Below are 13,073 nucleotides of genomic sequence, written 5' to 3' on the forward strand. Positions count from 1 at the left end.
TTGTTTGCTTCTTTAATTAATTTATTAATTTGAGTTTGAGTTGTTTATACATAATGTTATATTTCTTCAAAAAAGAATGAACAATGCAGCAGCTAGCTCAGTCTTGATCAGATGGCCGTAATTTGGCTTAATTTGAGAGTATGTGATGGGTAATTTTTTTTTTGTTTGCTTATCGAGAAGAACAACATTAGGACCTATTAATTTTTTTAGTCAGCAGAGGGCCTTAGGAATATCAAGCTCTTGATATAAATGGGTATTTTTGAAAGTTAAAAAAGAGTTAAGAGGATTGTAATGTCCTGAAACTCTCTTCGAGTGTTTGGGAAAAGAACCTCATGTTATCTTTTTTTTTTTTTTTGGGGGGGGGTACACCAAGTTCAATCATCTGTTTTTATACACATATCCCCGTATTCCCTCCCTTCCTTGACCCCCCCCCCCCCAGTCCGAAAAGTTTTCAATTAGCAATAATCGCGCCTCGGATAAACCTCATTGGCTACGATACTGCCACTGCGCAAAGCTCATGTTATCGTATAATAATAACAATATGAACTCTCTCCAGCCATTAGACTTAAAAGAAGGTGAAAGAAATTTCATCATCAAGTTTTCTTCAATTCATTTTTAAATCAAATTTGATATTTGACAAATATTTGGGGGAATTAAAATTTTAAAACATCATTCTTTTTAACAAATGGAATGTGAAAATTTTTTAATAGTGTGATGTTCTCATATGCAACTATTGAAATATCTTAAAATAATTTAAGTAATAAGAAAATGCTTATGTTATTACTGCAGGTACTTCCCATGTTGGCACTATTGACATTTTGGGCAGAGAATTACTCTTTGTGGGGAACTGTCCTGTGTATTGTAGGGTGTTTGACAGAATTCCTGGTTTCTACCACTAGAGACCAGTAATAGTGCCAGTCTCCAGACATTGCCAAATGCCCAGATAGGGGCAAAATCCCTTTGGTTTGAGAACAATGCTTGAAACAAAAAAGAGAAAAAGAAAACATTTCTTTCTATGCATTTTTTTCAAAAAAAAGGGACAAAAAGGAAATACAAAAATTTACAGATCTCCTAGTGGTGAAATTAGAAGTATATATATATATATTTTTTTCTATTGTTTGTTTACTAAGTTCTCTATTTTAATTATTTATTCATTTTATGCTAAAATTACTTTAAAAATCCAACACAGTTTCCAAATTTAACAACTTGTAAAATATGGAAAATAAATTTATGGTTACCAAAGGGGATGGCAAGAGGGATAAATGAGGAGTTCAGGATTAACAGAGACACACAACTATATATAAAATATCAACAGCTAACCAACAAGGACCTATTGTATAGCACAGGGAACCATATTCAGTATCTTGTAATAAAGTATAAGGGGAAAGAATCTGAAAAAAATAGACATATATGTATGTATAACTAAATCACTTTGCTATACACCTGAAACTAACAAATATTGTAAATCAGCTATACCTCAATTTTTTAAAAAAAATCCACATTATTAAATAAACAAAAAAATTAAAGATCATTTTTAAATGGAAGATTCTTATTTTTCGCTCATGAAATTGACAAACTACTTTTGTTTTCTGAAGCATAATCTAAAATATTGTAGAAGGGTGGAAAAGTCAAACGCATTTTTAAAAGTTATTCCTCCTTATTTTTGAATGTTCAGAATGCCAATATCATCTTAAAGCCATCGAAAGTTCAATTCTCATTCACATGTTCGCATCAGAGGAACATGAAGGTGCATTTAAAGGATATTATTCCTGCCTCCTTTCAATCCTGTGACTGGTTTTGTCCTTCAAGAGGAATAATTGATCTGACTTTACTGCACCATGTTTGTAAAAGCTTTTTCAGATAGTCACCTCATCTTTTCTTTACTTAGGCTCTCCAGACTGAACTTGTCCAGTTTTCTAATATTTATAAAATCGCTCAGTATTCCAGACTTTTACCCATTCAAATTTTCCTTGACCTCCATTGTATTAGTTCGTGTTTTAATTACACATGATAAAAGAATGAAAACTTTAATATATAATAGAAAAGTAGAATAATTTCATCTTTAATATAATATTCTATTAAATAGCATTACTTTAGTAAGGTAGATATCTTTTTTTACATAATAATTTTTATCCTATTTACTTTATTTTTTATTAATATTCTTTTCCCTATAATTAAAATATCTATTATTCCTGTGGGACCAACTTACACTCTTCTTCTGTTCAGATCTTCACTCATCCACTTTTTTCTAAACCTCTAGAGATCATCCTATAGTTCACTTTTTTCTTACAATAACGATAATAACTTTGAAATTCTCTCTCTTCCATCAGTCATAAATATCGTTTAAAATGATCTTTCCCACCTTGCTATCATTAGAGTCAACTGTACCCACATTCTTGCCTAATTACGCAATCTGTTTTTATCACTAATAAACCCTTTTAATTACCTTTGTTCATGTTCCCCCCATCAAGTAGTCATTTGTTTAACTGCAATACCATTAATACTTATACCTTCTAAAATTCCTGAACAAAATCCCACACAGAATGTCTACAGTAATTCACAGAAGTAAAAAATAACAGATTTCTGTTATTTCTTTGTCATTATTCGATAGTTACCTTTGCTATATTAAGAAACCCTCTTAAAATTATAGGCAAAAAATGACTATTTCAAGTGCATATGTGTTACGGAGTATATAGTATGCGGTGGAATGGAATCTTGTCCAGTTTCGCTCAGGATTTGCTAAATTGCAAAGTTACTCCTACCAGTGTGTAATTCATTGTCTACATTTTTTCTCCTCTGTATTTGTGAGCTTCTCGTTTTGCTTTGTTTTGTTTCGTTTTCTTGAAGTAAGGTCAATTTACAACATCATGTAAGTTTCAGGCGTACAGCACAGTGATTCACTTATACGCGCACACATACATTCCTTTTCAGATTCTTGAGCTTCCTGTTTTGTTCTTCAGCCTCTGATATATCTTCTTTAACTTAAAAAAATCATTGAGCTTTACTACTAATCCTGATAAATGTTTAAATATTTGAATTGTTTGCCATGAGATCATAAATTTGTTCATTTACTCAACAGACACTTTCTGAACACAGACCATGTACCAGACACTGTGCTAAGTCAAGAAGTGCCACGATGGCTAAATCCCAGTCTCAGAGTAGACCTCACTGTGATTTTTCTCTGTGTTGAAGAAGGTTTTTTCCTTGCCTCTTTTGGCTGCTTACCTCGCCCTTTTCTCATTAACTGAGATTATATTAAATATTCTGTTATTAGCAGTTTTAATGAAGCCTAAAGTAAAGCTTCATTCCACCTATAATTTCCTCCAGTCCCCCGAAACATTGCAGTTAATCATGTAATGTACACTATTTATAACATTTTTTTCTCATTACCATTTTCACCCTAACAATGAAATTGCTTAACCATCACATGAATAATTCGAAGTTAGTTAAACCGAGAATAACTGGGAATTTGAGGAGAAAATGAATTTAAATTTCCGTATTTTCCCACCAACTTGAATTCAAAAAAGGCAAAGGAATGAGAGCATGAGTACTTTGGAGCATCTTAGTAAATTCACATGTTTGTTGGCAAACTCCTTTCAGTTAAAAGAAACCCTGTACACATTTAATATATGCAAATTATTTATAAATTATATAATAACATGTGCTACTATATCAATTATACATGCACTTTACAAATCACAAACAGAAATTAGAAAAGAATGAATTTTTAGAATATAAATAGAGAATTTGCATTTTTTAACCACACCCCTGTGCTGGTTTCAAGCCTCTAATTCCAGAGTAGAGAGATTGTGCCCTTGGAAACAACTATAGACTCTGTTTTCTGCCTACAGAAAATTCTATTAAGTCTGCTCAACTGCAGAATCCCATCGAAATGACTGTACAAATCTATGGTAAAATTGCATTGGATGTGAAAAAATGTAGCCAAATATGTATATAAGAAAGCTAGATACATCAATATTGAGATTTTCCTTAGAAGACTCTGTATGGTTTCTGGTTCAAGATCAACGGGAAATCCCTTCTAATATAAAGGTTTGCTACCAGCTTAGGTGATAGCCTAACCAACACATTTTTAAAAAACTCCAAGCAAATAGCAGACACCTGAAAAAGGACACATACCCCTGCAGGTAAACACACACACACACCCCCTACACATCTCTGAGGATTTTAATTAGAATCCAAATCATCACAGCATAAGAGATATACTAATCCTTCAAGCAAGGTGTTAATTGTTAATCTCATTTTTCCTGTCTGGTAGCCTCCTATAACACTCTGTTTATAATAGGCTTCCTGTGGTAGAAGAATGAGCTACTAAACCTCAACACATGCTTTCCAGTAATCATTTCAGTGGCCATGGGTCCTTATAATAGAGGCTAATCTCCATAACATCATCATTACTGGATGAGGGTAACTAAAATTATAGAGACCCTTTGCTCTAATTATAGACTCGGAATTGCAAATCCATTCTTTAATCAACTGTAAATGCATTGTAAAGGGAATTGTAAATTCTTTCCAGGGAGCAATATGCATGCAAGCTAGCTGACTAGAACCGAGCAGAGTAATGTGTTTGGGGAATAATAACTGAACGTGCTTCTCCTAGAGCCCGCATTACAATACGGCTCCTGGCTGGAGAGATTGTTGCAGTAAGTCATAAGTTTCCAGTTTCCTAGTGTCATTACAAAGGCGTGGCATTCATATTTCACTTGTCCAGGATCCTTCATACGAGGGTGAGTCAAAAATTATCTGTACTCTGGCTGTGTGGCCAACAGAAGTTTTAATATAACCGGGGTGCAGATAATTTTTGACTCACCCTTGTAGCAAGCAAGTCAAACATGTTCTCAAATGTTTACTTTTTCCCCATTATTTGCTTGCTTTCTGATGTTCTTAAAGAGAGGCAGTGTGTCTCTCAAAATCCAGAAGCCCATGGACTCCATTCATTTCCATGTACTTTGTTGGTATAGAGATGAATTTCCATTTGCTTTAAACTCTAATAGACAGAGCCTAAAACACACCTATTTCACTAACCCCACAAATATTTTATCATTTACAGTGGCAAGTGAGATATACATGTTTAGTCTATTTGAGTCACAGGCAGCAGCTTGATTTTAATCAAATGCTTGGCAATTTATGGAAAGTCCAAAACATCTTACCGTCAAGAGAATTTTAGCGATGAATGGGCTTGTACAGTGACTGCTGTCTTTATTGTCTTATTGATGGAACAGAACAACACAACGCTGCACATTTCTTCTCTGAACTTTTGTCAGCAGAGGAGACAGATGCAAAAAGGGAAAGAAGTGTCAGGAGCCCCATTCTCAGACTCTCAAGTACTCAGTATCTTCCCATTTGAAAACAAACTCCTCCTCCTAAAAAACCTTTCCAAAAAGTTTTATTTTCACTGTGAAATGATCTCATGTCTCACCCGAAGGAACCCAATGAGAAACCAAACACTTCTATCATAACAAGATTTACTCAGTTATTCAAATAACCCAGAATTTTTCTGGAGTTTGTTACTTTCCTTAATTAAGTCCTTATCTCTGTTCCTCTCTCCTCAAACTATCTTTCACCTGTGAAATTAAAACAAGGATCATCGTTTAACCTCAACCCCTTTCATCTCATCCTGTCTTTGTGTTCTAATTGATCCCTGGCATTTTGGGGGAGGAAATATAATTTATTTGTAATTATATAATATTCACTCCTGGGAAGTATTAATACATTATTCACTGTGCGTTAATAGAAAACGCAACTAAGTCTCCGGCATTTTGATTTTTAAATTATTATTTCTCTTTTATATAGTAGCAGTTTTTGTTCTTAAGCTTTGGTGTTGAGATGTTTTAGGTTTTTGATTGAAATAGATAATTAGAAAGAAGCAGTCTCTGTTTTCCAGGTGCATCCAATGCAACAACGAATAACGGCATTCAATATTAATAAAATCTTGAGTTTAGCTTTTAGTGTTAAAGTAGAATAATAATAACCTGCTAGTTTCCAGGAAAACTGAGGGATTCATTTATTACCATGACATTCTTCTCTTTGCTTTAATATTACTATGCTTTCTACAACAATTTTCCTATATTTGAATTATTACCAAAAGCTACAAAGGTTAACATTAAATATATTAACTTTTTAATGTTATTCAGCTTTTTCAGCCATTAGTCTTCCTCAGACATCTGCCACTATTTACATAATTATTTCGTCAATCCAGCCACAGCTGTTACCTTCAGAGTGTAATACAATGAGGATCCATATTTCATTCTGCTCCAGAAAGGCAAGGAGCCGGATGAATGGCGTAAAAAGTGTCCATTCATAAGGCTGACCTGAAACAGATCTGCCGCTCCGTGGGAAATTGACTTCAAATCCACAGAGGAGCGTGTGGGGCTAGTGGGTTTCGGGAAAACATCTGTTGTGATAGATACAAGATTTAAACGTTTAAAAAATGCTTATTTACTTACTTATTTTTATTGAAGTATAGTTAATTTAGAATATTGTGTTGGTTTCAAGTGTACAGCAAAGCGAATCAGTTTTATATATATGCACATATATATACACACACATATATATATATACACACATATGCATACACATATATATACACATATATACACATATATGTACACACATACATATACACACATATTCTTTTTCAGATTCTTTTCCATTATAGGTTATTATAAGATAGTGACTATAGTTCCCTGTGTTATACAGTAAGTCCGTGTTGTTTACTTATTTTATATATAGCAGTGTGTGCCTGTTAATCCTAAACTCCTACGTTAGCTCTCATACACTAGTGCACCATATTTTTAACTTGAATAATTCAGACTTCTGTGGAAGGAAGAGCTTTTCCCTTTCATTTCAATTTTGGCGAGCCTGGACGTCTTCCGCGCTTCTTGTTGGCTCTTGCTGAGTAAATATACCTGGTTGCATTGAGGTTTAGTGAGGCGGCTGACATCCAGTTGCTGCCTTCTTGACATCATTCAGTCACTCTCTGTGTTTTTGGTGATTATCCGCTGAGGTTTATGTGCTCATTGTGTACAGCCAAGGGGCCACTGTGACAGTGCCCTGAGCTCTCTCACCCTCCCAAAGCAGCAGTCTTGAAAAGGCAGACTTAGAAAGGATTTTTAAAGCTTAGTTTCACTCTTTTATTTCTCATAGAAGTACCATGATAACAAAGGATTCTATTTAGGTTTCAGACCCCACTGCCAATAGAAACTACTAAAACATGATGGGGTATCTTATTCCTGTCTGATTTCTAGTCTAAAATTTCCAACTGCAGATTCCAAAATGATATCTGGCCAAAGTCTGGACAAACATGGTAGAACTTAGGTTTGTTTCTCTACGTGGTTTTCAGTGCTACATTTTCATTTTTAACTCACCTTCCACAAAAGAACGTCATCATGGAAAACAGTATCCTCAGGCACGAAACAAAAAAAGTGTCTTCTTGAAGCCAGAATTCCAAGCATTGTGGTTTCTGTCACCACTCACCTCTGCTGAGCTTTCTTCTCTGAAGGATTTTGTTCAGGATTTTGTAGCTTCAGAAAAATGTCTCTGCAGCTCAGTTTAAAGTTGGTAACATTTATATTTACCGAGCTAAGGAAGCTAGTTTTTCCTTTTTTTTTTAATTCATGAAGAGATGCTATTCATTTAAAATATAATCCTTTTCATGATGAAGAAATATGGCCCTTCTATGAAATACAGGGAGAGTGTGAGCTGATGACCTGATGGTGTTGCTTGTCATTACTGCTCCATTACTGCTCTATTATTTACATTAAATCCAGAGAATAATATTTACTTTAAAGTGGGAATCCAGACGATTTATTGCAATGATCTTTTCTAACACATGGCTAAGTTCCACAGCCCTTCACCTTCTATCCATTTGGCCTCAACAATCTTTGTTTTACAACTTTTCCCTGAAGACCCTATCCCTGGCCCCTACTGCCAGGACTATTTACCCTCCTCAAACTCATGCCTTCATTTACTTTCTTTGAACTTCTTCCAACCGTTTCTCATGTCTCATTAACTAATTAGAAAAACCAAAGATTCCTTGCTAAGAGCAGAATGAAGAATAACACGTCCAGAAGAGAAGGTATCCAGAAGGCAAATATTACCCAGCTTTAAAAACCACACTTCGCAAAGCAGAAATAGAGACACGGACATAGGGAACAAACACATGGACAGGGGAAGGGAGGGGTGGGATGAATTGTGAGATTGGCATTGACATATATATTCACTACTATGTATAAAATGGATAACTAATGAGAACCTACTGTACAGCACAGGGAACTCTACTTAATGCTCTGTGATGACCTAAATGGGAAGAAAATCCAAAAAAGAGGGGGTCTATGTATACATAGAGCTAATTCACTTTGCTGTACAGCAGAAACTGACACAACATTGTAAAGCAGCTATACTCCAATAAAAATTAATAATAAAAAAAGATGCCATAAATGCATATTTCATGATGAGTAAAGGATGTCATGATCTATGTTAAGTAACAAGGCACATTATCAGTGAATTTTCAAATGGGAAAACAAAACAAAACAGAAGCAACAACTACAAAAAAAAACCCCACTTCAGATGCGTTCTGAAGCTCAGCTGTGTATGTTACCTGCTGAAGTCCTCGTAATGTGTCTGTGGAATATTTAGGTGTGTTGGTTATTTTCCACTCATCTTCTCCCCAGTCCATTCTGGGTAGTTGTTCTCCTGGGTGTTTGGTCTGCACCAGGCTTTCTTGCAGCTGGCTTTCCAGGTTTGGTCTTCAGGTATCACCAGGAGAAGTTCCGAGATGGATGGGGAGAGATGGGGCTTAGGTACCACTCTGGGCGTGGCTGCTCCCTCTCAGCCAGGCTCCCACCATGCCATCCCTTCTCTACAGCTCCAGGGATCAGTGGGCTACACTGTAGGATATCCCTTGCTCATCCCTTCAGTCCCAAGGTTGGTAACAACTTCTGTTCATACTCCCTCCATCCCTCAATCTGCCCACACGTTTGTAAGTAGGGCCTTATCCACATGTTCACTGGACCAACCTAGGGTGAATTCTATTTCCTACATGTACTTTGACCAACAAAACTGGGCATATATTATTAGCTGCGAATTTTGTCGACGGGGAAATTAAAGCACGAGGAAGTAAGTGACTTTAAGGGAGTTGAGGATGGAGTAAAGCCTAGAAGCCAAGTCTCCTTGTGATAAGTTTATACTCAGTATCCTCCTTATAAAGCCTAATGATGATCTCAGTCAAATGGGTAGTAAGTAGCATTGCTCCATGTTATTCCCTCAAGTATCCCAAGACCCTAGAACAGGCTCGCCTAACATGTACTCGACTCCTCCAGCTTGCCTTCATGTACCATTGAGAAGGGAAAGTTGAAAACATGAATCTGACCTAGTTTCTGCACATAGATGCTGCTGGATGAGTTTGGGGTGTAAAGATGAGGTTTATAAAGCAGGGCACACATTAGGCAGGTGCTTTATTTTCAAGCTTGTGATCAAGTATCTGTTTCCTCCGCAGCACCATCCCAAACAGCACGGGTGGTGACCAGCAGCTCACAGCACCATGGCCTTTTGGCAAGAACACTTCAGGGTGCAACTGAGGATCAGTCCAGGCTCAATGTTTATGACTACATCCAAGTCCAGAGGTTTTTTGAGTCATCACACTTTCTTTAATAAATCCCATTATGCCTCAACTCGTGAGAAAACTGGATATTCTATTGTCTGCAACTAACAATATTAGTCTATGGCTTCTGGGTGAAATGGCAGTTATGCTTTTCTCCCTCCATTGAGAGCTTCTACATTTATCCTGAAAACTTTTCCCCTTTATTTTCTATGCCTTCCTTTTTCTTCCTTATCGTAATAGATCTTACACATCCATTTTTGAAAGAGACCTTTTGTTTATTACCAGGCTCAAGGTCCCTCTCCTTTTTGTCAGCCGTAATTTGCCATCATCGACTCCTTTATTTCCTTCTTTCATGCAGTGAAACAGGCTCAAAGGAAAAGATCTCCGAAGTTTTTTTCCTTGTGGCTGCAGCTAGAGCTGGTTCTCAGGCAGGAAGGCTAAATATAGAAGTTGGAAGGTGTTTGAAAAGCTCATCCCTCCCCTTTTCTATTGTGGGAGAAATCCTGTATAACTAGACTTTGTAGACTTTTACCCTCCCTTCCATACGCCTCTGTCTATGTTCTTATAACCTGAGTTATAGAGCCAAGGGAAGAAAGAAGCAAGAATAACAGAATACTTTGGAATTTACATGTGCTGAAATCCACCCTGTTTTTTCAAAGAAACCTAGAGAATAGAGATAGGCTTGTGCAAGTTCCACCAAGTAGCTGGAGAAGCCGGAAGTATTATGAAGTTTCAAGACTAACATTCTGTTTATTGACAATCCCAGAAGGTAAAATTACTGTCTTCAAGACGTCCTTGGAAGTCATTAGGAACTGAGGCTTATGATTTCACTACGTCCTTTCTCTGCTGTTTTCATCCATCAGCCCTCGTGATTTTATATTTTAAATTTTGATTCCTTAATAGTGTTGTAAGTAAAATTAATATTAAGACAGTCTTGAAAGTAGCACACGCCCTCACTCACACATACAATGCTAACACACAACCGGATAGGTGTATACGAGCTATCTGAAGGAAGCTCTCTTTTGTCTTTCTGCTGTTGACAAAGGGAAAATCGTGTCTTGTGGGCTGATCATTGTATGCTTACAGATATATTCCAGGTCTCTCTTGTCCAGCTGGTAGTGTCCGTCCTTTTAACCAATAACTCCTTCTGAGTTATTGCCCAGTAAACGCCCTGTTGGAAAAAAAACCCTTCACTCCATTCCCATTCTCAATAAAGGATGATCTTGAAGGCTCTGATACTGAAGGGACCTACCTAGAACTAGTTAACACTTTCAACATTTTTTAAATGTACACATTCATTTATTTCACAAACATTTATTTTGTGACATTGGCAAGATGCCAGGCATTTGCTGGGTGCTAGAGATATGCAACTGAACAAGAGAGACGTGGCTGGGAAAAGATGCTCATAGCCATAGGATGGGCAGCTCCACCAACTGTAGATCATTTGCTGCAAGAACAATGACAAAAGGGACCAAAGGAGCAGGTTTTGGAAAATAATTGTGTTCCTTTCATCCTTTCCTCCTGCTGTTCTCAGTCAAAGCAGAGAGTTCTACATCTCAAATGAGCTTGGATGTAAAGCACTAAAGCACACATTTGAAGAACAATTACTCAATCAGATACAGCTGAGAAACACCCCAAACTACACATCCTTTGAAAATGAGGACCAGACATTTATATAACAATTTATATAACAGTTAGATTTGAAAAAGAAATTGCATAAGAGAGTTTTTATATTCTAGGATGAAGCAGTTGTCTTTTTGGTGAACTAATATGTGGCTTTCGTCTTCATGTATAAGCAGAGTTAATACGACAGTCTTCAAAATGGTAATGTGCTTTATACACTGGTTTTGTGCGTTTTAGTCAATTCGGGCTTGGGAGGACATACAGAGCACTCCATGTTTGCTATCTTATCAGTCTTCACATTCCTGCAAGCTCCTGTGATTGTAAAGTAATTAACATTCATTTGCCAATGTATTGAAATTAATTAATGAATATTAATATATTTATTATATATTATTCATGTATATAAAAATGTACCTGTAAAATATACATAAATATATTTCAACATATTTCTGACAGCAGCACGCAAGATTGAATTCACTGACTTGTTTTCATTTCAGCCCACACCATCCAGCACTAGCTGCCGATACTAAGATAAAAAATTGCCTACAATTTATAATAAGTTTAGAAATTCAGCATATTTCCTTATCATGGCAATTTTGAATTTAAGTTGTATGTTCTCTTCGGTTATTTTGCCTTAAACTTATTTTCCAACACTCATTACTCTGGTTTCTATATGAATGCAAACTTTCCTTATGATTTCAGTTGTGCACATGTGTCGGAGATCAGATACTTGGAGGCGTATACGAACTCAATCTCCTTTGCCGTGCTCAGGATGCAGCCGTGGGATGTGTCCCAACAGCACTTGCTTCTGGTCTCCCGGAAGTACTGTCCTTAGTGAAATGTCCCTGTATTTACAGTTTCAGCATTTAGTATAGCACGTAGCCACTCATCATACTCTTAACTCAAATGATACAGCAACTGTACCTATTTACCCTGTATTGTTAGCATGGCTTTCAAATTCAGACAACAAGCTATCCACCTCACTACAGGATTTTAGGATCAGCAGGAGTGATTTGACCAAGAATATGAGTTGAACAGATCCGTACATAAATCCTTTTCACTCGCCTGACACTTCTCCCATCTTGATTTTACAGGTATGAGAGGTTTGTAAAGCAACTATACTCCAAGAAAAATTAATTAAAAAGTTAATACCTAAAAGAAAAAGAAAATATCAAAATAGAAGAGTATCAAAAATATCAAAATATCAAAATAGAAATAACTTTCCCCAGGCATATAATTAAGTTGATCAACTCACTAGGCGTGAGAAAGAAATGGATAAAGATAACAAACTCTACTCTATTTTCAAAAAGTAAATAAATAAATAAAGGTACCAGAGGTGACCCGAGTGGACCCACACAGAGAGGCAGAGCCGGGAGGAAGAAATGCAGTGCTGGCCTCACCTAACATCGAGGTGTCCGCTGAAACGAGGCTGGTCCATCACTGTCTTTCCTGATGTTAACCGATTATTCCTCAGATGCGCCAGAAACTGTGATTTGCACTTTTTAACTTTCAACAATTTCAAGAACCACTAAAACTTGTCATTTGGGAGATTTACTTTAACAGGTTAGAGGGGAAACAAAATCTACATTTAATCTATATTTAATGTTTTTAAGTACACAGAAATGAAATTTTACAAGTGACGCTTTGTTTCCAGCAAAATAATCACGTAGTTGGTTACATCTCTAAACATGTATCAAATATCTCATTTTCAAAGTCTATCCCCTTGGCAAGTTTCTTTTAAAAAGAAAACATTATTGAAAAGTCACCAGTACTTCTAAGGAGCAGAGGAAGCCTGTGGCTTCTATCAAAGTAAGAGAAGTGTCAGCTTTGC

The 13,073-nt window shown here is 36.3% G+C and overlaps 1 pseudogene; it reads right to left on the bottom strand.

The window, feature by feature from the left end:
- Positions 1-436: 436 nt before the first annotated feature.
- LOC130836028 (U4 spliceosomal RNA) lies at positions 437-516 on the bottom strand (annotated as a pseudogene).
- Between the last annotated feature and the right edge of the window lie 12,557 nt (positions 517-13,073).

This window comes from Hippopotamus amphibius, chromosome 14 (assembly GCF_030028045.1).
Source record: "Hippopotamus amphibius kiboko isolate mHipAmp2 chromosome 14, mHipAmp2.hap2, whole genome shotgun sequence".
Classification (NCBI taxonomy): Eukaryota; Metazoa; Chordata; class Mammalia; order Artiodactyla; family Hippopotamidae; genus Hippopotamus; species Hippopotamus amphibius.